Here is a 26,013-nt window from a genome sequence, read left to right as displayed (position 1 = left end):
GGTGTTGAGGGACATGGTGTGGGAGGGACATGGTGTGGAGGGACACGGTGTGGGAGGGACACGGTCTGGAGGGACATGGTGTGGGAGGGACATGGTGTGGGAGGGACATGATCTGGAGGGACATGGTGTGGGAGGGAAATGGTGTTGAGGGACATGGTGTTGGAGGGACATGGTCTGGAGGGACATGGTGTGGGAGGGACATGGTGTGGGAGGGACATGGTCAGGAGGGACATGGTGTGGGAGGGACATGGTCAGGAGGGACATGGTGTGGGAGGGACATGGTGTGGAGGGACATGGTCTGGAGGGAGATGGTGTGGAAGGGACACGGTCTAGAGGGACACAGTGTGGGAGGAACATGGTGTGGGAGGGACATGGTGTGGGAGGGACATGGTCTGGAGGGACACGGTGTGAGAGGGACATGGTGTGGGGGGGACATGGTGTGGGAGGGACACACATGGTCTGGGAGGGACACACATGGTCTTGGAGGGACACACCTGGTCTAGGAGGGACATGGTCCGACAGGGACATGGTTGGGAGGGGCATGGTCTGGAGGGGCATGGTCGGGAGGGGCATGGTCCAGGTTGGAGGCCGTCAGCGGGAGTGCTGGCTTCACAGCAGACTGCCCTGGGGAGACGGAACCACAGGTGGGAACGTGGGTACTGGCTGTCCCACCTTCAGCCTTGCCTTCGTGTTCGGAGAATACTTTCCATGCAGCGTGGGTGGTGCAGAGGTCAGCTGGCCGCCCAGAGGCCCCTGGGCAGAGTGTGCGGTCCTCAGTTTGGCTCCTGGACAGGCCGAAGGCCAAGAGGACACAAACACCTTTCCAGCGGCCGGGCTCCTGTTCCCCACATTAAGGCCACCCTTCCCTCTTCCTTCCTCTTCTTGTCTTTGGAAAGCGAGCTTAGTTGTTGACTAATTATATGCCCGTCGCCTGCACTGCGTGGTCTCCCTGGAGACACGCGACTTAGCTTGGGGACTGTCAGCACGCTTTCCTCTTTGCCAATCACCATTCCGGGTGGTGGAGGAACAAGCTCGCGGAGAGGAGTTGTCACATGACGAAGACCCGTTACTACCCTCTTTCCCCGAAAATAAGACAGTGTCTTATATTAATTTTTTCTCCCAAAGTTGCGCTTGGTCTTATTTTCAGAGGATGTCTTATCTTTCCATAAACTAGGTCTTATTTTCAGAGGATGTCTTATTTTTGGGGAAACACGGTAGTAGAGCTTGGATGGACTCAGTGTCTGCTGCCCTGCCAGCAGCCGTCACGGAGAGAAGCCCAGATGGCAGCAATTGCCCTGGGGGATGATCCCAGAGCCTCCTCTCACGCAGGGGGGCTGTTCTCATTCATTTTACAAACATTTTGGGGGACCCGGCTGACACGCACTGTGCTGGCTACTGGCCTGTACAGATGAAAGAGTCACCATCCCAGCCAGGAGGCGGCCACGCTCTGCTGGGCCGAGGAGCTGAGGGCGCCCTGACGGGATCTGAGAGCTCAGAGCGGGGCAGGGTGTGCTCAGGGCAGGCCGCGGGGCACCGGTTGTCTGCAGCCCAAGGGCCAGGGCACGGGGCAGAGTCAGCTCTTTGGAACCTGTGGCTTCACTGATTTATTTACTTAATCCTCATCTGAGGGTATTTTTCCCATGGATTTTTAGAGAGTGGAAGGGAGGGAGGGAGGAAGGGGAAGAGAGAGAGTGAGAAAGAAAGAGAGAGAAGGAGAGAGAGACATCAATGTGAGAGAGGCACATCGATTGGTTGCCTCTCGCATCTGCCCCAACCGGGACTGGAGATTGACCCTGCAATCTAAGACCCGTCAGTGCGCAGGCCTACACTCTAACTACTGAGCCACACCGGCCACGGCAGGACCTGTCGCTTTGTTTTATTTCCAGGAGCAGTTAACACAAGATCGCATGGGAGTTCTAAGAGCTTGTGGGGGAGTCTTTCCCACCAGGTGAAGACTAACTGAACTTGTAGGCAGAGTATTTTACCCTCCCGAGGCCTGAGGCCATCCCTGACTGGTTAGAATGCCCCAGCAGGCCTTCGGCCCCAGGCTGGCCGGGTGCCCTGTACCAAATGCCTGGCTGGAGAAGCTAGGGTCTGGGGAGGGCAGGACACTGGGGACTAAGCTGGGCCCAAGGGAGAGGTAGGCTGAAATGATTAAGACGAGACTTTAGGTTTCCGTGGGAACGGGTCTGATTGAGGAGAAATTTTGGATCTGTGAGGCCCTCCTGGCCTGAGATCCTGTCAGACACCAGGGAAGGGCTGAGTGCTGGGAGAGCCTCATCCTCATGGGGCTGAGCCACACTTCGACTGCCCCTGGCCACCACCCCAGCTGGACAGGAAGTGCGCCTGGGAGGTGGCCCCTGCCGCAGGAGAGCACTGCTACTCAGGGTTCAGAGGGCACAGGAGTCCCAGGCCACCTGCAGAGGAGGACACCCCATCCCGGAGACCTCCCTTCTTTCCATCCTTTTGCCCCCCCCCCCCCTCTCTTTTTCTCACCTCATTCCCCTGGAGCACAAACTGCTTAGACACTGGTCTCAAGATGCTTTATTTTACATCTCTATAATTAAAGCTGATTTTGAGCACTCACCAAACACACACACATATACATGACTCTGTTCCACAAACACACACGCAATCATACGATTATAGCAAATCCATCTATAGTGCTTACTACGTGTGCTGAGTCTAGATTAGCAGAGAGGTTAACTACTGTTAATCTATTAAATAAATATGGATAAAGGTTAACTTTGTCCTTATTTTTTTTAGGTAAAAGGTGCACATTGATAGTCCTAGCTGGTTTGGCTCAGTGCATAGACAGTAGGCTTATGGCCTAAGGGTCCCGGGTTCGATTCCGGTCAAGGGCACATACCTCAGTTGCAGGCTTGATCCCCAGTAGGGGGTGTGCAGGAGGCAGCTGGTCAATGACTCCCTCTCATCATTGATGTTTCTATCTATAGCTTCTCCCTTCTTCTCTCTGAAAGCAATAAAAATATTTTTAAATGTAAAAGAAAGTGAGATGATTGCTTTTCCTTTAAGAAAGAATCACTTGCTGATATCTAAGGAGGTCAGGTTTGAGACGGGATAGTGAGAGATGAGATGTGCATTTTGAAACTCCCTCCCATGAGGACCCTGACAAATATAGATGGGGAAGTAACAGGAGCCAGAGGAAACTTAGAGTCAATGGTGAAAGTCAAGACCTCCACCATGTCCTCCATCCGCGTCATCTGCCATTTCTGCGCCGGCCCTAAAGCTGACTCAGTCCTCGGAGACCTCTGGCCTTGACGTTGGCCAACAACCTGCAGCTTCGAACTTCCTCTCAGCTCGGGGGGAGCCGGGAAGACAGCTCGGAAGAAGGCTCTGCCTCCAGCATGGAGACAGACCTTGAAGAGCTGCAGGGCAGTGCCTCTGGCGGGACATCTTTGTGATGACAAAATGTCCGGGGACTTCACCCTGCTCGGGAAGCTGGCCTCTGGGAGGACCCTCAGCAGCATCCAGAGAGCCTTGACGGGCCTCTGTGACGTCCTGTCTGGCGAAGAGCTGGACCACCCTGTGCGAGGCCTGTACTGACAGTCTCTTGGAGCAGCTGGACAGCCAGCTCAGGATCTCAGAGTCTGACAGTCAGACCTACAAAAGCTGCTCGGAGACCTGGGATGGATTAGGTGTGGACGAGAGGTAGACACTGCAGTAGGAGCTGAAGATCGTGGCGCTGCAGGAAGCAAGGCTGGTTCAGGAGCTGGAGAAGGTGGAGAAGAACCGAGACAGGACAGCGGTGGCCCTGGAGGCAGCCCGGGCAGGGACGGAGATGCTGGAGCAGCAGGAAAGGCAGTGCCATGGGGACCTCAGTGAACAGCAGTGGCAACAACTGGAACTGCAGGACAAGCTGTGGTGCGGTACGCCCAGACCCAGCTGGCCTGGCTGAAGAGGACCAACGCCTTCAAGGCCATGTTTGAGATCTGCTGTGATGGCCCCCTGGCCACCACCAACAGCTTCAGGCTGGGCTGTGTCCCCACTGTCCCTGTGAGCTGGAGGGAGATCAATGCAGACATTGATCTCTGCGGGCACACGGCCTTGCTGCTCATGACCCTGGCTAACACAGTGGGTCTGTAGTTTCAGAGGTGCCAGCTCGTTCCCCGAGGAGACCACTCCTACCTGCAGTCACTGTCAGAGGACCCCATGGAACTGCCCTTGTTCTTCACCAGGGGGAGAGCTCTCTGGGACAGCCAGTGTGGCCAGGCCATGGTGGCCTTCCTGGACTGCAGGCAGCGGTTCAAGGAGGAGGCCGAGAAAGGCGAGCCGAGTCTCTACATGCCCTGCAGGATCCCCGTGGAGCAGGGCCTGATGGAGGACCCAGGATCCAGTGAGTTCACTCCCTCAGAACCCACCTGAATGCAGAGGAGCGGTGGACAGAGGCACTCAAGTCCATGCTTATAAATTTTAAGTTGAGTCTCGCTTGGGTTTCCTTAAGGTATCTGTTAGGTCTGATCAAATAATTGAGTTGAGCTGAAACCAGCTTGGCTCAGTGGATAGAGCATCGGTCTGCAGACTGAAAGGTCCCAGGTTCAATTCCGGTCAAGGCCATGTACCTTGGTTGTGGGCACATCCCCGGTAGGGGGTGTGCAGGAGGCAGCTGATCGATGTTTCTCTCTTATCGATGTTTCTGACTCTTTCTCCCTCTCCCTTCCTCTCTATGTAAAATCAATACTATATATATATATATATATATATATATATATTAAAATAATTGAGTTGATACCCTTTCCCTGGGAACTGGCTTTTCAGGCCATTTCACTATGGACATTGCCTTTGCTGTGACCACATTCCATTATCCCCCTCTGGAAAGGCACAAAGAAGTCTCTGCCCAGAAAAATCTCGACAAAAGTCCTTTAAAAGCCGCTGATTCCCCTCACTGGGGCTGGAGCCATCCCGGCTCAGCCACCTGGTGTGCAGATGATTGAATAAATTCGTGATCCCTCACCATTCTGGCCTCGTGTGTTTCTCCCTCAACGACGTAACATTTGGTGCTGAAACCTGGGAGAGGTCCACAGGAATGGGGAGCCACCCCGCTTTGGTCACCCCAAGGCTTCGATCACCTCGAGTTTGCTACTTGGGGAGCAGTAGGCAGTGGCAGCTTGTCCTGGGCTTACCTCCAAATCCTACTCGGGTGACTCGATTGCTGGCCTCAGTCAGGCCTCCCACCCTTAGGAGGTCCCTCCCCGCCATGCCCAGCCAGCCGAGGACGACGCTGAACCGGGATTCTCTCCGCCATTGCTGACCCTCCATCCCACACCGGCCAGTCTTCCCTAGTGAGTGACATTCCATAGTTCCCCTCGTCCCAAGTCTTCTGCCCTCTCTCTCCCACTGACTTCTCAGAAGTCTCTCGTCTCAGAAGTCCTAGCGCTAGGCCAGGAGACTCCTCAGTTGTTTGGCTTTGGGTCCTTCTGGACTGGGGGTGCCCAGTGCAGAGGGTCACCTCTCGTTTCTCGTGATGATTTGTTTAGCAGCAGGGACGCCACCTTGGGATGTGTGGTCTGTCACTCACCCTTCCTCTCTCGTACCACGCCACACTCCCTCTGCACACTTGCTGGGGGATCAGGCCCAAGCACCTCATTTATTTTGTAATACTGTTTGGCCACAACATTAACTAGATAACAAGTCTCAATGGCCTGAAAACAGCACTTTCAATTTGAACACACTGAGCAATTTAGAGAATTGCTGTCACTGCGATGGAAAACGGTCAGATTCCCTACGTGCAGGCCTTTTCACCCTTCAGTCCCATTCTCTCTCTCAGTCCTGCGCCACCACCAGATCCTTCTCCTTCACACAAAACATCTTACCCTAACACTCTGATTCTGAATCTACTTTTGACCCGACAGACCGCCGACCCCCACTCCCTTACACATTCCTTCCTTCCCCTGCAGTAGATCCCAAAACCCAGACCCTCCTAACCAGCAGCCACCTTCTCCCCGGCCCCTGAGAGCCCAGCTCCCAAGAATGAGAGCTCCAAAACAGCCTTTCCCACCCACCTTACAGGCAATGTCCAACCTCGCACAGATGGAGAGGCCTCTCACATCTTTTCCACCGACCTGATGGCCTTTCCTAAGGAGTGTGACAAACTTAGTGACATCACTCAGGGCCCTGACAAAACCCAGCTCTCCTCCTCTCCCGCCTCACGGAGGCCTTCCAGACATTGGCCACCTTAGACCCCGCCTCCCAGTGGGAGCCCTTCTTCTGACACCCAGTTTATACCCTAACCAGCCCCGGACAATCACCACAAACTTCGAAAATAGACCCAGGTCCACAAACCCCTCAAAAAACCTCGTTAACCTGACCTTTAAGGTCGTTAATAATAGAGACGAGAAGACCCAAATCCAAAAACAGGGTGAGACCATGCCAAGCTGAGGCCCATTAGGAGGCCTTCCGGCTCCTAGCCACGGCTCTCACGAACCCCAAACGAAGTGCAGGTCCTCCAACCGCGGGTAAGTCAGGGGCTAAGCCTCCTCCAGCCCATGCCTCACTGCAGCAAGGAAGGTCACAGGCCAAGTCCAGGTTGAGAGGCCCAAACCCGAGATCCCTGCCTGGGCCCTGCCCAAGGTGCGGAGGGAAGGCCACTGGAAATCAGGCTGCAGTCTGGCCCCTTCAGACTGGACTCAGCAAGGCCGCCCTGTGGATCCGGTTGGAGCTCCCTGACCTCCTGGGACTGGCCACCAAAGACTGAAGCTGCCCCGGCCCTGACAGGGCCCCACAGACTCACATCACCAGGACAGAGCTGTGGTAATGACTGTGGTGGCAGGTAAGCCGATCTCCTTTTAATTGGCACCGGAGCCACTCATTCTGCCCTCTCTGAATTCGCTGGGACCCTGTCCCCTCCTCAGTCTCTATTATGGGGGTTGACAGATCAGTCTCACAGCCATTAGCCACCTCACCCCCACACTGCATCTTACTAATTCCCCATTCACTCTCTTCTCCTTCTACCTCGGTGCCCGGCCAGGGCTACCGTGCATCCCCTCATAAAGCCCGGTGGTCCCAAACCACAGTCACCTCCCTCAGTTTCACTCTCTCACCGACAAGGCCCCTTTCTCATTGTTGTTTCTATCTCTCTTCCTCTCCCTTTCCCCCTGCAATCAATAAACATATATATATTTTTAAAAATGCACATTAATAGAAATCCTAATAACTCCTTCTCTCGCCCCTGTGAGGCACCGTGCACCCCCTGGTTACAAGCACCCTCACTTGTGAGACCGCTGATTAACCTGCCCATTTGGACCATTTGGACCGAGTGATAACAGCATCGTCTTGTGTATGGAGTCCCTGCTATAGCCAGGCTCCTCTTTACCACAGGCAGACCCTGAGATTCAGCGAAAGGCTTAGTGAAGTGCTGATAAATTACCAGGACCCATGCGGTCACACGGATAGTAAATGGAACAGCTGGGATTTCAGCCCCCAGATGTCCAATCCTTTTACCCAAATTCCCCAGAAATGTCGTTGTCCACAGGAAACGGGCCCATGAAGAGAGACGCAGGGTGTGCTCACAGGAGGTGGTGGGAGGGACGGCACTGCAGCGATTCCGGTGGTCGCTCTCACGGGAGGCAGAAGCCCAGCCCGCTCGGGGGTCGGAATCTCGTGCTCTCTCCCTGAAGTGGGCATCTCCATCTTCCTTCCGTGTGGACCGGAGGGACAGGGGCTCCTCCCAGCTCGCACTGGCCCTTCTCCCCTTCCTCCCTGCCGGCGCCTCTCAGCTCTCAGCAGCCTCCTCAGCCCCTCGCTGCTCCCTGCAATTCTCCCGTGAAATTCATTTCCTTTGTAATTGCATTTTAACGTGGCCCAGGCTCTGATACCAACCCTAAATCAAAGTCTTTGCAGAAAGGCCATTGCAGTGTGACAAGCTCCTCTCATTACAGAAACATTGTTCGGGCTTCCGGAGGGTGGGAATGGCTGCCTGAGTGCAGCGATGACTTAATCCGCCAGCCTGGGGTTTCCTTCCTCTCCTATCCCGCCCGTTTCCCTGAGGCTGGACCTGGGACAGAGCGGTGGGAAGGAGAGGTTGCTGGTCACTGCACGTGGAATGGCCCGGGAGGTGGTGAGTTTGTGGACCACCGAGACATGAGAGCCAGACCTCCAGTGGGTAAAGTTGATTGACTCATTTGGTGACCTCTTTCCGATGGTAAGACTTTTATGGCTTACGAGATAGAAGAACTTAGTCAGAAATGCATATGAACATCCTGAGGGTAAATTAAACAAAACCAGTCAAGTGAGGAAACAGCTGGGGATGCAGGCTCCATGCATGGCCTGGGACCCCGATGGCTCAGAGACCATCTTTCAATCTCAGCAACAGAAGGCATCGCTGGCGAGGAAGGAATTACTGGTGAGGAAGTCTGTTTTCAGCCCCGAGATGATTTACGATTATGTATCCAAATCTGTAAGGGAGTTAAACTCATAGTATAAAACGTTTATAAGGACTCTGACATATACCATTGTGTGAGTTTAAGGTATACAGTGTGCTGATGTGATACATTTACATATTTAAATATGATTAACCTCTATCATGCCACATAATTATCATTTCTTCTTTATGGTGGGAACAATTAAAGCTGGTCTCTTAGCAACTTTGAAGTTTGTAATTGTATAACCATTATATGTTATATAAGGATTATATTATATTACATAAATTATTTATTAATCATAATTGTTAATCATATGCTAATTATAATTGTACTAGAGGCCTGATACATGAAATTCTTGCAAGAGTAGGCCTTCCTTCCCCCAGCTGCCAGCACGGGCTCCCCTCTGGCACCCGGGACCCAGGCTTCCCTCACAGCCCTGGCTTCGTCCAGAAGGTCATCTGGAAGGACGTCTGATCTAATTAGCATGTTATGCTTTTATAATTATAGATAATTATAGATTATTGTTGTCTGTTGACTATAATCATGACACTGTGTATCAGCTCTCCACAGGGAACCTAGATTTAAATCTTGCCCTTCCATTTACTAGCTGTGATCTTGGGCAAATCTCTTAACCTCTCTGCCCCTCTCTCCTTATTTGTAAATTTCAGATAACCTATCTAGGGCTGCTGGGAGGACTAAATATGCTAATGCAGATGAAGTACCTGTAACAGTGCCTGGAGGATAATAAATAGTATGGAAATAGGTTGCTCTGTTATTGTTAAAAAAGCATAGCCTGCCTCGTGTGGCTCAGTGGTTAAGCTTTGACTTATGAACCAGGAGGTCACAGTTTAATTCCCAGTCAGAGCACATGCCCAGGTTTTGGGCTCGATCCACAGTGTAGGATGTGTAGGAGGCAACCGATCCACAGAGCAAAACATCAGTGTTTCTCCTTCTTCTTCCCCCCTCCCTTCCACTTCCTCTGAAAATCAATGGAAAAAAATCCTTGGGTGAGGATTTAAAAAAAAAAAATCTAAAGGAAAGAAGCACAATGAGATAGATCCCTGTCAACGTTCTGAAGTCGTCCGTCTGACAGTGCGGCCTGCATCAGCGCCGATGGTCCAGCGTCCAGTTCTGCTGTGCGACTTTCCACCCTGGGTCTTCTCTTTCCTGGCGCGTCAAGATGAGCTTGAGAGACAGCACTCCCTGGAGCCACTCAGTTTCTCAAGGCAGTGGCGCCCTCTAGTGCCTGGTGGGTGCCAGAGCTTCCAGCATCTCCCAAAGTCTGACCATTAATCACCCCACTGGTCAGGGCTGCTGGGAAAACCTTGGGACCTATTTGGATTCATTTTAAGACCCCAATGTACATCTAAGATCCCCAGTTCCCTGTTAGCCTCAATGGCCGGCAACAGGTTGCCATCCAATACAGGCTTGGCAGGGCCTCATCCTTTGTGGTGTTGACAGTGTGGGAGGCAGGATGATGATCATGCCCCCACCTGTGAAGGAAACACTGACAGCCAAACCTAAAAAAATTCTGCAAGGGAGAGAAACCAAGATGGCAGCCTCGGTAAGCACCTAAGCTGCTGCCTCGCACAACAATTTCAAAACAACAACTAAAAGACAGAATTATGGGGGTGCCAGAAGAAGAGAGAGAGCAAGATACTGAAAACCTATTTGAAGAAATAATGTCAGAAAACTTCCCCCACCTGGTGAAAGAAATAGACTTACAAGTCCAGGAAGCGCACAGAACCCCAAACAAGAGGAATCTAAAGAGGACCACACCAAGACACGTCATAATTAAAATGCCAAGGGCAAAAGATAAAGAGAGAATCTTACAAGCAGCAAGAGAAAAGCAGTTGGTTACCTACAAGGGAGTACCCATACGACTGTCAGCTGATTTCTCAACAGAAACTATGCAGGCCAGAAGGGAGTGGCAAGAAATATTCAAAGTGATGAATAGCGAGAACCTTCAACCAAGATTACTGTATCCAGCAAAGTTATCATTTAGAATTGAAGGGCAGATAAAGAGCTTCACAGATAAGAAAAAGCTAAAGGAGTTCATCACCACCAAACCAGGATTACATGAAATGCTGAAAGGTATTCTTTTTTTTTTTTTTTTTTTTTTTTTAAATCAATCTTTATTGTTCATATTATTACAAAGGTTCCTCATCTCTTCCCCCCTCCACCAGGTTCCCACCCCACCCTCTGCCCCCTCCCCATCCCCCATTGTCCTCATCCATAGGTGCACAGTTTATGTTCAGTCTCCTCCTCCCTCCCTTTCCCCGATAGTAAATCTCTTTTCAGATAGTAAATCTGTTACTTAGCATTTTCTCATATCAATAATACCTCCACATGCCCAATGATACATTTCACACAAAAGACATTTCCAAATAGGTCAACCAGCCTCATCCAGGCCCCACCCAAGGCACTCACAGATCAACACCCCAGCCCTATACTAACTCAACACATCCAGATCTAAGCCTTCATCACTTGATTCAGCAGACCCTCAAGTTCCCGCAAAAGTTTCCAGCCATGTCTGAGAGGCAGCCGTGGGCAGAAACAGGCGAGGAGCGAGCTGTTTCGGGCCTGGCTGCTCCGGGCCTGGCCTCCGTTGCTCTGGTTCGTTCCACAACCAGCTGCTCTGGGTCTGGTCACTGCCGCTCCCGACCCAGCTGCTCTGGACTTGGCTGTTGCTGCCACAGGCCTGGCCGCACTCGACCCGGCCGCTCCGGGCCTGGCCGCTCCCAGCCTGTCAGCCGCTGCTCCGGGCCTGGCCGCACCAGACCCGGCCGCTCCGGGCCTGGCCGCTCCCAGCCTGGCAGCCGCTGCTCCGGGCCTGGCCGCTCCCAGCCTGGCAGCCGCTGCTCCGGGCCTGGCCGCACCCGACCCGGCTGCTCCGGGCCTGGCTGCTCCCAGCCCGGCAGCTGCTGCTCCGGGCCTGGCCGCTCCCAGCCTGGCAGCCACTGCTCCGGGCCTGGCCGCACCAGACCCGGCTGCTCCGGGCCTGGCCGCTCCCAGCCTGGCAGCTGCTGCTCTGGGCCTGGCCGCTCCCAGCCTGGCAGCCACTGCTCCGGGCCTGGCCGCACCAGACCTGGCTGCTCCGGGCCTGGCCGCTCCCAGCCTGGCAGCTGCTGCTCCGGGCCTGGCTGCTCCCAGCCTGGCAGCCGCTGCTCCTGGCCTGGCCGCACCAGACCCGGCTGCTCTGGGCCTGGCCGCTCCCAGCCTGGCAGCCGCTGCTCCAGGCCTGGCCGCACCAGACCCGGCTGCTCCGGGCCTGGCCGCTCCCAGCCTGGCAGCCGCTTCTCCAGGCCTGGCCACTCCCAGCCTGGCAGCCACTGCTCCGGGCCTGGCCACACCAGACCCGGCTGCTCCGGGCCTGGCCGCTCCCAGCCTGGCAGCCGCTGCTCCGGGCCTGGCCGCTCCCAGCCTGGCAGCCACTGCTCCTGGCCTGGCCGCACCAGACCCGGCTGTTCCGGGCCTGGCCGCTCCCAGCCTGGCAGCCGCTTCTCCAGGCCTGGCCACTCCCAGCCTGGCAGCCACTGCTCCTGGCCTGGCCGCACCAGACCCGGCTGCTCCGGGCCTGGCCGCTCCCAGCCTGGCAGCCGCTGCTCCGGGCCTGGCCACACCAGACCCGGCTGCACCGGGCCTGGCTACTCCCAGCCTGGCAGCTGCTGCTCCGGGCCTGGCCGCTCCTAGCTTGGCAGCCGCTACTCCAGGCCTGGCCACACCAGACCTGGCTGCTCCGGGCCTGGCCGCTCCCAGCCTGGCAGCCGCTGCTCCAGGCCTGGCCGCACCTGACCCGGCTGCTCCGAGCCTGGCCGCTCCCAGCCTGGATGCTCCGTGCTTGGCTACTGCTGTTCTGGGCCTGGCTGCTCCCAACCCGGCTGCTCTGGGCCCGGCCTCTCCGGGCCCAGCCACTCCGCGTCTGGGTGTTCCTGGACTGGCCACCCTGGGCTTGGCCGCCTCCGCCTCAGGCCCGGCCACCACTGCCCCAGGTCTGGCCGCTCCGGTGCTGGCCGTTGATGCCCTTGTTCTGGCTGCTGCTGCTCTGGGGCCTGGCCACTGCTGCTCCGGGCCCAGCCGCCACCGCCTTGTGCCTGGCCACTCCAGGCCTGGTCGCCGCTGCTCCAACACTCTGTCCCTTCTCTCTCCCTTCTTTTTCTCTTTTTAAAAAAAAAACAAAAACGCATTTATGTTGCAATGTTGGCTGGCGCGCCGAGCTCCGACCCAGTCTCTGATCTTTCAAGATCTTCTTTGTATTCTTTCTTAAGTAATTTTACTATCATTTGCTCTCACTTGATTTCTTCACATTGAGAACTTCTTTGGTTTCTTCCTCCTTGTCCTGGGAGCTCAGCAGGTTGGCCTGTGGCACCCCTTTGTTCTCCGCGGGCTCCCGCGCTGCTCCAGCCTGTTGCCGGGGTCGGCGCCGCCCAGGAAGCAGCCCCCGTCCTTGGCTCCGTTGCCCGCGCTCAGCAGTCGAAGGCTCAGGGGCACCCCCCCCCCCTGGGGGCCCCGTCGCCCGGCTCCTTGCTGGCGCCCGGCTGGCCGGTGTCTGGCAGGGGCTCCTGTTCCTCGTCGCGTTCCTCCAGACTGGAGCTTTCTTTCTCCCTCCCACTAGGGGAGTCCAGGATCAGAGTCAACAGGCTGTCCTCTGCGCACAGTGTGCGCGATTCCGGGGGCTCGGCCTTTCGCCGCGCTCCCAGGACTCCACCTCACAGCTCCGTCTCCCCCTGCCCGAGCCTGGGTCCCCAGGGACTGGCCCAGACCTGGAGTTCGGGGCGGTCTGGACTGAGGCTCAGAGCCGCCGCCGGAGGCTTTGTTTCTTCCGGCTAGGGTAATCCAGCATCAGAGTCAACATTCAGTTCTCTGCGCGCCATGTGCGCACAACTCCGGGGGCCCCGCCTTTCGCCGTCCCCCGGGATTGTCTCCCCCTGCCAGAGCCTGGGTCCCCAGGGTCTGGCCCATAACTTGGGGCTCAGCGCTGCCGGTTCGGGGGTTCAGCCCAGGCTGGGGGTTCTATTTCCTTCCTGCTAGGGAACGCCGGGCAGCACCCAGCCCTCTCCTCCTCTCCGGCTGCGACCTCTCCGTGCGCGTGCGTGCGAGCGCACCGCATGTCTCCGTACCTTAGGCTTTTTTTCAGCTCCTCTGATTTTCCTTCTGGTTTTCTCCCTCCTTCCTATTGTAGAGTTTTCAGTCAGTCGACTACCTGTAGCTCTGGGCAATGTCCATTCTACATTTTAGTTGTATTCCCTTGAAATTGTTGTGAGCTGCTGCGGCTAGGTGTATACCCGAGCAGCCATCTTGGATCCTCTGAAAGGTATTCTTTAAGAAGAGGAAGAAGAAGAATAAAGATAAAAATTATGATCAACAAATACATATATATCAACAAGTGAATCTAAAAATCAAGTGAGTAAAAAATCTGAAGAACAGAATAAACTGGTGAATATAATAGAATCAGGGGCAAAGAAAGGGAGTGGATTGATAATTATCAGGGGAAAGGGGTGTGGGGGTGCAGGAAGATACTGGATTAAAATCGTACACCTGTGGATGAGGACGGGGGCCGGGGGGGGGGGGGGGAGGTAAGGGCAGAGGGTGGGGCGGGAACCGGGTGGAAGGGAGCTATGGGGGGAAAAGGAGAAACAATTGTGATAATCTGAGCAATAAAGATTTATTTTTAAAAAAATGCTGCAAGGAAGAAAGCCCGCCCTTTGCTCCTTCCAGGAAAGACGTAAGTGCAGGAGTGTGAGAACTGAGATGGAGGGACCAGGAACGGCTTCTCCGTCACACAGGCCACGTGTCACACAGGCCACGCGCTGGGCCACCTTTCCGGTGCTGTTTGGACGCTCTGTGCCCAGAGACAAAGCCTCGCTTGCTGCAGATTAGGAGGCCGAGGGAGACTGAGCATCCTCCTCCCTGAACACCTCCTCACCTCCTCCCGGCGGTCCCCCGGCGCTGGTGGGCACTGAGGCCTCGGCAGGGATTCTGGGGCCATGTGGAGGTACAGCTGTTGTGGAGCGGATGTGAGCGACTGACCACTGGAGCTCAGACCAAATTAAAATTTAGGGAGCCTTTATTAGCCAGCCCGGCAAGTGACTAGCCGGGCGACTGCTCTGCCTTTCACTTGTCCACACCGGGGGCTAGCTCTGGATGGCGCGGTCCCGGGAACAAGGAAAGGGCTCTCGTATCTTGGACTCTGCTGGTGGGGAACAGAGACGTGGCCGGCCCGTAGCAGGGGAAGTTAGGAACCAAGATCTTAGACTCCCATCCTTCCTCCACACACACACATCCCTCCGCCGGCCTCCCGGCCCCAGGATTGGAGAGATTAGAAAGGAGGCTTATGTGATGTCACCGCTAAGTGATGTTCTCTGAACGAAGTCCCGATGACAAGTATGCTAATGGCCCAGGGACACAGGGAGCGACTGCCGAGCAAGCTACCACCGCGTCCTGTCCACTGTGGGGCCTGCCCACCGCATTGGGTGTTTGGGGTGGTTTTGTAATCCTGCTGGCAGGTCTCAGCAAGGATCGGGTAAGCAGTCCCTCCACACCCTCACACAGACCTGGACTCTTTGGGGAGACCTATGTTCCCACCTGCTCATGAGAGGAAGAAAGAGGAGCGTTGTCTGACTATCTCTGATTTGATCCCTTTTGGCCACCAGGGGAAGTGGCAGACTCAGTTTACTCTCTCATACAGAGTAAGAATTAGAGAGGTATTCTGTATGTCCTCCTGTCAGGACAGAGCTCACTGTGGAGACAGACGGGACCCCGCATGGTGGCTGGGGCTCAGAGCATTCACCCGCTGCCCGTGTACTTGGCTCCCAAACGGAGGCCACTGAGGCCCGTCCAGCACAGCTGCCATGGAGCTGCCTGCGGAGGCGACCAAGCCCCTCGGAGATGGCGCCAGAAAACAAAAAATAACAAGGGGTTCATTGCCCTCTCCATGTTTCTTTCCCCAGGACTCACTTCCAGTCGGTGGCTCCCCAGGACAGGAGGGACCGGTTACTGTGGACTCTGACCCTGACGGGTCAGTCTGGAGCCTGGGGGCTCAACTTAACCTTCACAGAGGAACTCCCAACTTCCCCGGAGATCCACCCTGTGTACGCCACTCACATCCCTCCCAAACACTGGCCCGGATGCTTCCTTATAAAAAACAGCTAGCCCGGCCAGTGTGGTTCAGTGGTTGAGCATCGACCTATGAACCAGGAAGTCATGTTCTGACTCCCAGTCCGGGCACATACCCGTGTTGCCTGCTCGATCCCCAGTGTGGGGTGTGCAGGAGGCAGCCAATCGATGATTCTCTCTCATCATTCGTGTTTCTCTTTCTCTCTTCCCTCTTCTCTGAAATCAATGAAAATATTTTAAAAAATAGTCGTAGCAGCTAATATTTGTTGGGTACCATGTGTGCGGACGGCTCTGAGTACACAGGACAGAGGGAGACAGCGACAGCCATCGCACCATCTCCACAGGGGGCAGCCCCCCTGGGACAGGCCCTGAGCCTGCTGGGCGATGACACAGTGACCAGCCATGTGCCACGGGGAGCAGATAGCTTTCCAGTCCCGCTCTGTGACCGACAGGTACGGAGAGCTAGCTGGCCAGAGCAACATGTTCTAACTGTTCTTTCTTGTTGTTTTTAATCCTCACCTGAGGGTACTTTTTTCATGAGAGAATGGAAGGGGGGCAGAGATAAAGGGGGGAGAGAGAGAGAGAGAGAGAGAGAGAGAGAGAGAGAGAGGGAGAAACATTAATGTGATAATGTGAGTGAGACACGTCGATTGGTTGCCTCCTGCAGTCTCCCCAGCCAGGGCCAGGGATCAAACCTGCAACAAGGTATGTGCTCTTAACTGGGAATTGAACCTGAGACCCTTGGGTGTGTGGGCTGTTGCTCTAACCACTGAGCGAGCAGCGCCAGCCAGGGCTGATCTGACTGTCCTTACTGCTGAGACAGCTCCCTGAGGCTGCGCTGCACTGCCCTGCCCTCTCTGTGTTTGTGGCCACCTGGTGCCAGTGGCCACTCCTGCTGTGTGTGTGGCAGGAGGGAGCACAGCAGATTGCCCACGTTATGTAGTAAACACTGTGTCAGTGTTTGAACCCATGTGGTACCCAGGCTGGCTTCTTCACTCTACGGCCCATTCATTCTCAACAGATATTTCTCAGCAATTGACAGACTGGAGCACTGCAGAACCCTGCTAGTGTGGCATTATGTGTTTGCTTCACTGCTGATTGCTTGCTGAAGCAAGCACATCGTTCCACTGTACATAAACAAAAGCGGCATTTTCCTATCGGCACTGATACACATTTAAACAGAATGTCTCGTAGTAGTGTGTTACCCCCGCACCCTTCACCAATTGCATACGACAAGGATGTGAAGCCAGAAATATTTTTCAATCAAACTGTGTTTTCTCACATGAAAATGTTTGTCGTCTCAATCAATTTAAAATGTTTGAGTAGCAAACCCCAGGGAAGGAGGGGATCGCTGGGACTAAGGGGGAGAAATCAACCGAGGGACTTGTGTGCATACATAGGAGCTTCATCAATGGCCACAGATAATGGGGGGGGGGGAGTATAGGTGGAGGGTAGGGGATAAAAATACATATTTAAAATAATAATAATAAGAAGAATAATAATAATAAGAAGAATAATAATAAAGAAAGAAAGAAAGAAAGAAAGTGTGAAGTAACCGGAATCCCAAGAACACCTGAGATGAGAACGCCTTCACTGCCATGCTAATGGGCATCAGCTGTACGGTAATATAATCTGAGGCTATTGGGTAAGTATTTCTGGACTTATGTTCCTAACCCTTCACGGGTGGGAGCCCTCACCTGGGCTGATCCTCCTGCCCAAAGTAGTCACTGATGACACCAAACCCCTTGGTCATCCAGGAGGACCACGGGTGGGACAAGGAAGTATAATTACATAGGGGTCACCACCCAGCTGCCATTCTGTATGACACAGAATTAAACCACTGCTCCTTTGTGTGTAAAAGTAAAGAGAGGTTTCTGGCTTGTGAGGACACCAAAGGAAGAGACCATCACTACTTCCCCCTGGGAGAGGTACAGAAAATGTAACGAAGACCTTGTCTATACAAAAAGAAATTGGTAGCCAGTTTAAAATGGAATTGTCATGGCCTAGAGCAAAGAATATCCTTACATGATATTATTCTTCAATGTCATTGTAATTTTTCCCAGATTTGGGTTATCCCCATTACCTATAATAGTTCCTTGCACCATGGGGTATCAATAAAAAAATCATTTTATTATTATTATTATTATTATTAATTAATTAATTAATTAATTTATTTATTTTGGTGCTTGGAGACGAAGGTAACACATCTCTAGATATTTTAGAATTACAACAGCATATTGTACAATTATCCCAAACAAGCTTACAAACCAATCTTTTGAATGTCTGGCAGCAATTTAAAAACGACATGAAAGGATTTAATCCCTTCCACTGTGTAGAGGGCCCCCTGGGAAGGCACCTGAGCATTCTACATTGGCCCGACTTACCCTTGTGGCCAAGAGTGATGCTCTTCTTGTGGTTCAGGTGCCCACAGCTGTTGCCTGACCTTTCAGTTCATGCTGAGGTTGAAGCATCATGCTGGCTGGTACCATGGATCTCTCTCCCGCCCAGTGGGGTGAGCTGGGCCCTCTCTGGAGAATAAACATTTGGGTTCCCCAAAATATGAGATTAGTGCCCAGGCCTCACCAGCAGGTGAGGGGTTCCCAATTTTATGGCAGGTGCTGGGTGTGGAGCCCATGGGGGCATAGGCTACCAAGGAGTCAGAACCAAATCTTACATCACCCTGCTTTGCCCCGGAGGATGGCTGGTTAGCCAGAGATGGGTAAGATTCCTCAGGGAAGGAACAACCTAAGACCGGCACAGTCACAGAGCCATCAAGAGAGAACTTGGGGGTCAACAGAGGTGAGGCACAGACCCTTACACGCCCCCCCCCCCTCCGCCCCGCAACTTGGCACGTGATTTCACTCATGTCTGGAATCTAATGAACAAATTGAGCTGCCAAGCAAATAGAGGCAGACTCAGAGAGAGAGAGAGAGAGAGAGAGAGAGAGAGAGAGAGAGAGAGAGGGCAGACAGATAGCTCTGATGCAGGGAGTGTTGGGGGCGGGGGAGGAGGAGGGATTGAACAAAATGGAAAAAAAAAAGAGAGAGAGAACTCATAGACATGAACAACAATAGTGTAGTGATTGTGAGAGGTGGGGGATGGAGGTAGAGGAGGGTATGGGGGGATAAATGGTGATGGAAAAATAAAATAGAGAAAAAAGACAGTGCCAACCACATCTTTCCTCCCACCTGAGGCTAAGATCATTGAAGAAGCAGGTGCGAAGATGAAACCTTCTCCAGCCTGGGCCCCTGTAGCCTGGTCACATAGCATGAGCTTCTGTGTGAGTCACCGGCAGACAGGGATTATTTGTTACTGCAGCATAACCTAGTTTACACTGATAGGTACATTGACACAGCAATGGTTTCCATTTCTTCATGTTCCCATCACACTTAGTCTACATCTTGTGGCGGCCATCTTGTGTCCACAGGGGGCAGGATCTTTGACCACATGGGGGCTGCCATTTTGTGTGTTGGAGTGATGGTCAATCTGCATATTACTCTTTTATTAGATAGGATGTTCATGCTCAGAAAGTAGTAGATCTCTCTGACCCAAATGAAATCAAAGCTTTACTTCATCATAATGTACACTTGCAGATATATCTACAGGGTACAATTTCGAAGTCAGATTTTTAAGAAAAGTGGGGAGTATCTTGAAAAATAAAACAAACAAACAAACAAAAAACAGCCCAAAATAGTAGGAGGCAAGAAATGTGCTTTAAACATTGAAGGCGGAGAGAGAAGAGTAAAGACAAGGTAACACCATGGCCGAAGCGCCATGTGCGGCCCAGAGGAGGGCCTCCCGCCTCCGCCTCCGCCTCCGCCCGGGGTGGCCAGCTCCAAAGGGAACCAGGGCTCATCCCACACAGGCCAGAGCCCAGCTCTCGGCAGAAATGCCTTTTTAACATTAACGTTTTCTGAAGAGAAAACATAAAATCTAAGCTTAGCACATGATAAGAGGGGATAAAAGAAGTTCTCTATTAGACCTCTAGTAAGAGCTTAACTTCAGGACAGAGAAGAACTTGACATTCTCCCCCCTGAAAAAAGCTGCCTGTCTGAGACAGACGGAGGCGCCGCCGCGGGAAGCCTGGTGCACCCTCCCTGCTCTCTCCGGCGTGGTCAGTGTGCAGGGGCCGCGGGCCACGGTATCAGCTCGGCACTGAGCCTCCGGGTGTGCACAGGAAGGAAGGCACCGGGCGATGGCAGCCAGCAGCAGGGACATGGTGGTGCGTCCAGGGGAATCAGCTCCCGCTGCCTCCTGGGCAGGCAACACCATCCTGCGGGCAGCACCGTCCTGGGTCAGGCAGCACCGTCCTGCGGGCAGGCAGCACCGTCCTGAGGTCAGGCAGCACCATCCTGCGGGCAGCACCGTCCTGGGTCAGGCAGCACCGTCCTGCGGGCAGGCAGCACCGTCCCGAGGTCAGGCAGCACCGTCCCGGGGTCAGGCAGCACCGTCCCGGGGTCAGGCAGCACCGTCCCGGGGTCAGGCAGCACCGTCCCGCGGGCAGGCAGCACCGTCCCGCGGGCAGGCAGCACCGTCCCGGGGTCAGGCAGCACCGTCCCGGGGTCAGGCAGCACCGTCCCGGGGTCAGGCAGCACCGTCCCGGGGTCAGGCAGCACCGTCCCGGGGTCAGGCAGCACCGTCCCGGGGTCAGGCAGCACCGTCCCGAGGTCAGGCAGCACCGTCCCGCGGGCAGGCAGCACCGTCCCGGGGTCAGGCAGCACCGTCCCGAGGTCAGGCAGCACCGTCCCGGGGTCAGGCAGCACCGTCCCGCGGGCAGGCAGCACCGTCCCGCGGGCAGGCAGCACCGTCCTGCCGCACGGCCTCCCCTCACAGGCAGGCAGCCCAGGGACACCCAGCGGCTCAGAAGGGCACTGTCCCCCAGGCCAGGGCTGGGGTTGAGCATTTCAAGGAAACTGCTAGAAGCTCCAGCCCTAAACCTGCCACACACACCTGAGAGGTGGAAACCACTGGCAAAGGTCCTGGCACCTGCCAGTCTTAGGGTGCAAGTGAGGCTCCCACCAGCTCATGACTGTGCAGCCTGGAGCCTGGGCACGCATTGAATTGCCCGCATCTATGAAATGTAGACCTACACCCAGGACTCTCTCCTGGTCCAGCTGGGACACCCGCTGCTTTCAATGCATCTATAGGGCTAGGGCTAGGGCTATGGTTAGGGCTAGGGCTAGGGCTAGGGTCAGGGTTAGCATCTGGGTCTTTGGATGCACATTGGAATAACCTGGAGGGTTAGGGTAAGAGTTAGGTTTAGGGGTAGGTTTAGTGTTAGTATTAGGGCGAGGGCTAAGGTTAGGGTTAGATTTTATGGCTGAGTAAGGTTTAGAATTAGAGCTGGGGTTAGGATTAGGGTTAGGGCTAGGGTTAGGGTTAAGCTTAGGGCTATGGCTAGGGTAATGGTTAGGGTTAGGGTTTAAGGTTAGACCTAGATGTAGGGTTAGGGCTACATTTAAAGTTAGGAATAGGGTTAGGATTATTGTTATAGTATAGGCTCAGTTTAGGTTTAGGGTTATATTTAAGGCTAGAACTAGGTTAGGGATAGGGTTAGAATTAGTGTTATTGTTAGGGATAGATATAGGGTTAAGGTTAGGGCTAAGGTTAGGGTTAGGGTTAGGGTTAGGCTTAAGATCAGGGCTAGGGTTTGGGTTAGAATTAGGGTTAGGATCAGAGATAGGGTTAGGGTTAGTGTCTGTGTCCTTGGATGCACATTGGATTCACCTGGAGAATTAGTGTTAGTTTTAGGGCTAGGGCTAGTATTAGGGTTAAGGTTAGGTTATGGTTAGTGTTAGGGCTAGGGCTAGGACTAGGGTGAGGGTTAGGTTTCATCACTTCTGGTTCCATCATTCCAATACAATCCTATATAATAAAAGCATAGAATGCAAATTGTCCCCTGGACTGGAATTCTTCCGGGAGTTCGACTAGGGATCGGATTGGCAGAGCAGAAGGGAGGGAGGCCTCAGGGGTGGCAGGCGGCCAGGGGGAAGGGAGGGAGGTCCGGTCAGCAGCCGGCAGCCGCTAGGGACCCTACCAGTGTACAAATTTTGTGCACTAGGCCTCTAGTAATTAATAACGCGATGATGTTTCTTTTTGTAAACTATGGCCTATTTTGTTTTACCATATAAGTTATAAGCATTAACTAAACATTATTTTCATTAAAATTTTTCTTTATATAAATGCATTAAAATATCCTTAACATAAAATATCCTGACATGATAACAAATATTTTACTTGTGAAAAGTGAAATAACAACATTACTTAGTCTCCAAAATATTTTCATACTCTTTCCAGTCAATGAAAAGTATTTACTTTGAATGGTTTTCGCAATGTGCTGATTAGTGTTAAAATTCACCACAGACCAGTACCTGTGGGTGTTGTAAATTCTATGGAATTATACCCAGTCTCTTCCAGAAAAGGCTCATGGCAATTTCTTTTCATCCAGATTGGAGGAGTCATGGGAAAGGATTACACATGAACAAATTCAATAATCTATAAAAGTCTTTAAATTGCTGTGAATAGCTTTATTTTAAAGAAGACAGAGGGAGCAGTAAATCTACTTTCAATGAGAAACTGAAGTTAAACTTGGTTTGCCTTCTTTTTAAGGTGAGTCTGTTTTCTTTACCTCATTATATATATATTGCTTTGTGGGAGCAGTCACTAATGTATTCCATCTCATTACGGTTGTGTGGTATATTACTGTCCCAGGATGTTAGCAAGTACAGAAAAGTAGGAAAGCTTAGAAGTGAATTTGCTTCCACAAGTTTGGTTCTCAAGGCATTTATTGGGTATCAGCTGAGTCTCCACTCACGCCAGGTGCTTTTTACTTATAAAACAAGGCAGGCAGGATTATAAATAATAAAAAGATGTGCTCAGTGCAATATAGAGATCTGTGCAGGCACTGCCAGTCACCGTCTTAGGATGGGCTTACCCATCCATGCCTGAGCAGCTCATGGAGAATGTTACACGGAGGGTATTTCTACAGTGGAAACAGCATTTGAAATAAATGGCCGTTTCCACAAGAAAAGGCAGAGGTCCCGTCAGAGGAGTGGTCCAGCGAGGTGGAGTGTCTAACCTTCACAGTCACAGCTGGTGCCTTGGTCTGCCCTCCTTCCGACGGGAGTCTGAGGCAGGGGCTGCGCCGTGGTCCTGTGGCCTCAGCAATAGGCACTGTGCCTGGCGGTAGTTGGGGACCAATACGTGCTGAACCAATAAGTAACAGTGAGTGAGCGATCTAAGGCTCACAGATACTAAGTACTAATACTTAGATAATTTAAAAAATACAAGGTTTTCCCACTTTTAACCCATCTTCATTACATGTGCTTTTATTCTTCCAATTTAAAAAAAATATATATTTTATTGATTTTTTTACAGAGAGGAAGGGAGAGAGACAGAGAGCTAGAAATGCCGATGAGAGAGAAACATTGACCAGCTGCCTCTTGCACACCCCCTACTGGGGATGTGCCCGCAACCAAGGTACACGCCCCTGACCGGAATCGAACCTGGGACCCTTCAGTCTGCAGACCGACGCTTTACCACTGAGCCAAACCAGTTTCGGCATGTTCTTCCAATTTTTATTGTGCTATAACTTGCACATGATATGGTGAATGTGAGGTGTAGAGTGTGATGTAATACATTTATATATTGCAATATGACTGCCATCACAGTGTTAGCTAACCTCTATCACATCATATCGTTCTCATTTTTGGTGTGTGGTGAGAACATTTGAGATCTAGTCTCTTAGCAACATTACAAACTTACGGTTAGAAGATGAGTGAGTTCTGAGCTCTAATGAAAGCACAGCATTGCCACTGGTCACCAATCCTCTGTCAGAAACTTGGAAAAGAGTTAAGACAATTTCCCCCGTTCCTTCAGGTAGCTTGTTAGGTCATCAGCCAAGGAGCACTAGGTCAATGCGGTGAATTCACTCTGCTTCCATCGGCTTTTCTGAGTGTAAAACAGTTACCGTACCTACTGTCGTTGGCCCCTGAGATTTAACCAACTTGTTGGTGTTCCTTTAATTCCTGGTCCAGGACCCCCCTTACCATCAACCGCCATAGGAGTCAATCAACAAACACTTGCTATCACAGTGCCTCTATGACGCCTAAAAAGCCATCACAATGAACTCTAGGGGGTTAAGGCAAATGGAGAATTGAAGAGCCCTTAATGGAAGTCAAGGGACTTGAACTTGGACTGTGGTGGTCCAACTGACTAGCTGAGTTACGTGTGACAAATCCCTACCTCTCTGTGTCCACACACTGACCCAACCATTGGTAAAATGAAAGGATTCAATCTTCTGAATGTTAAAATGTAATATGTTCTGGAAATCATGACCCGATTATGATATAATCTATATATTATTGACTAATGATGATATATTTTTTAGCTTTTGTTGTTTGACCGCTTCCTTGCTCAGACACTCCCCGTGGGGAGACATGGAGTATGTACACGTGGAGAGTTTCAGGGGGAGATGTGGGAGCATGTCCAGAGCGGGACAGTCTCAGAGCGGCAGACAGAGTGGGGGCTGTGACAGCCCTCAGCAGAGCCAGGGACAGACAGGCGTCCGTCGCTGGGAAGGGAGAGAGGTCAGCTTGGTGAAGAGCAGCCGGTATCTCCACAGAGAAGGGTAAATGCAACCAACCACCACCAGCCTCCTGCGTCACCATTTCCGCAAAGACCCCGAGGACGATGTCACGCAGTCAGACCAGGGAAAACGGTTGGGAAGTAAGTGTTCATTCTGGACGGGTCCGAGACAGGTCCGTTGCCTCCTGTAGCAGATCCCTAACCTGCAGTCAGGACCCACAGGACTGTTTGAGTTGACTCCCTTTTGAGCGCCGTGAAATGCAACATTAAGTGTCAGGGCCATTCACTGACCCGGACTCAAAGGCTGCGCTTTCAGAGCACACATCACACACGTTTTACTCTGTGATGAGCTGTCACGCGAAAAGGAGTCCCTGTAACGAGAAACCCCCTTCTCCCCGCTCCGGCACTGACGAGTCCAAGTCCATCACGTCCATGGCCGAGCACAGAAGTCCCGAGGACGCCCCAGCGGAGAGTGTCATCGTGGTTGCTGTGGGGAATCCTGGCGCCGGCGCTGGCATGGGGCTCAGTCACGAGCAGAGCAGGTCTGTCCCCTGGAAACGCCATTTCCCATGAGAAGCCCCTGCTGAGGGGGGACCGCCGGAGTGAGGCCAAGGGCCTGGCCTCAATGTGTTTAAGTCGCAGGAGGAGAGGGTAAATGTAAATCCAATGCCTCCTATCCACAGTGGAAAGCACGCAAACAAACTGTAACACCCAGTGATGAAGTAAGACATTAGCTAGATGAAGGGGTAGGTAATGAATCTGACTTCTCTTGCTACCGCAGTAGCTCCCGGCTCCTGAAACAGACTCCAATGGTGGTAAAGACAGGAAACTGGGAGTCCGTCCGGGATCAGCCGATTTTGGGGGCAGGATTTCAGGCCCTCAGAGGAGGATCAATAGAGATGATCGTGGCTGGTCTCCTTGGCGGGAGGATGGAATGCAGCCATGCAGCCCGCGACGGAGGCAGGTGGGAGGGGGTATGTTCTACTTTACGTATATTTCATGTCACACAAAGCAGGTTACCCAAGAACTTCACTTACAATGGATTATCCAGCATTCTTTCTGCCACTGGGAAATTAACAGTGCTCCGAGTTCAGAAGAAAATGAGTTACCTTTTGAATGCAAGTTTATTAACTATATTTAACAAATTTTAATGGAAAAAAAAAACCCAAAAACTCAACCTGCTAGGCTATTCAGGTATCCTAATCATGTTTACTTATAGATTTTTATTTATAACCACTTATCTTAAGCTTTGAGGAGCAATTGCTATGAAGCCACCTACTAACACTTTAATTTTTTAAAGGTTTGACGAGCATTTTAACAGGTAAATGCATCGTCACCAACCCCCCAGCCCCGTACCGAGCTACCTTCTTCCAGGTTTGATCAACAAGAATTGGGATTCAACATGATTACTTCAAGATTAATGCGACACCAAAATCAAATGAATAATACAACATATTTTCTAATCGTATCAGAATACAGGAAGTTTACAGAAAGATGTGAAAGTGATTCTGGTTGTATGCTATTAAGCAAGATACTAGTCCTGAATAATATGATTAAAAAATATATACTGGTAGCCCATCACGTGATATGGCGCACAGTAGGCCTCCTGCTGCTTCTGAGGGAGCCAGCGGGAACCACAGCACACCAATGGGAGGTGGGCCCACCGTCTCCTTTCTGGGCCTATTCTCAGCTGCGGAGGCTGCAGGCCGGCCCCCTGTCCCTGTCCATGTACGCTCTGATTCTGGGGGTCCAGCCCTAAGCAAGCATTCCGCCAGGCCGCTCACACTGCCTGCTCTCAGCAGCTGTCTCCCCCCCCCCCCCCCCACACACACACACAAACCTCTGGGACTGGGGGACTCCAGCAGGGCTGAGAGGACTGGGCGCTGCCATCTTTCTGATAGAGTGATGGTTAATTTGCATCTTACCCTTT

General features: G+C 52.6%; 1 pseudogene across 1 annotated transcript; it reads left to right on the top strand.

Annotated features, from left to right (window-relative positions):
• Positions 1-3,204: 3,204 nt before the first annotated feature.
• On the top strand, positions 3,205-4,490 carry LOC311613079 (beclin-2-like; annotated as a pseudogene). The gene has a single exon. The product of its transcript is annotated as a beclin-2-like (transcript).
• The last annotated feature ends 21,523 nt before the right edge of the window (positions 4,491-26,013 follow it).

The sequence above is a fragment of the Pipistrellus hanaki genome, assembly GCF_964339955.1.
Source record: "Pipistrellus hanaki genome assembly, chromosome: 18".
In the NCBI taxonomy this organism is placed as follows: Eukaryota; Metazoa; Chordata; class Mammalia; order Chiroptera; family Vespertilionidae; genus Pipistrellus; species Pipistrellus hanaki.
The sequence above is the reverse complement of the archived record's forward strand: the minus strand, read 5'-3'. Positions and strand labels throughout refer to the sequence as shown.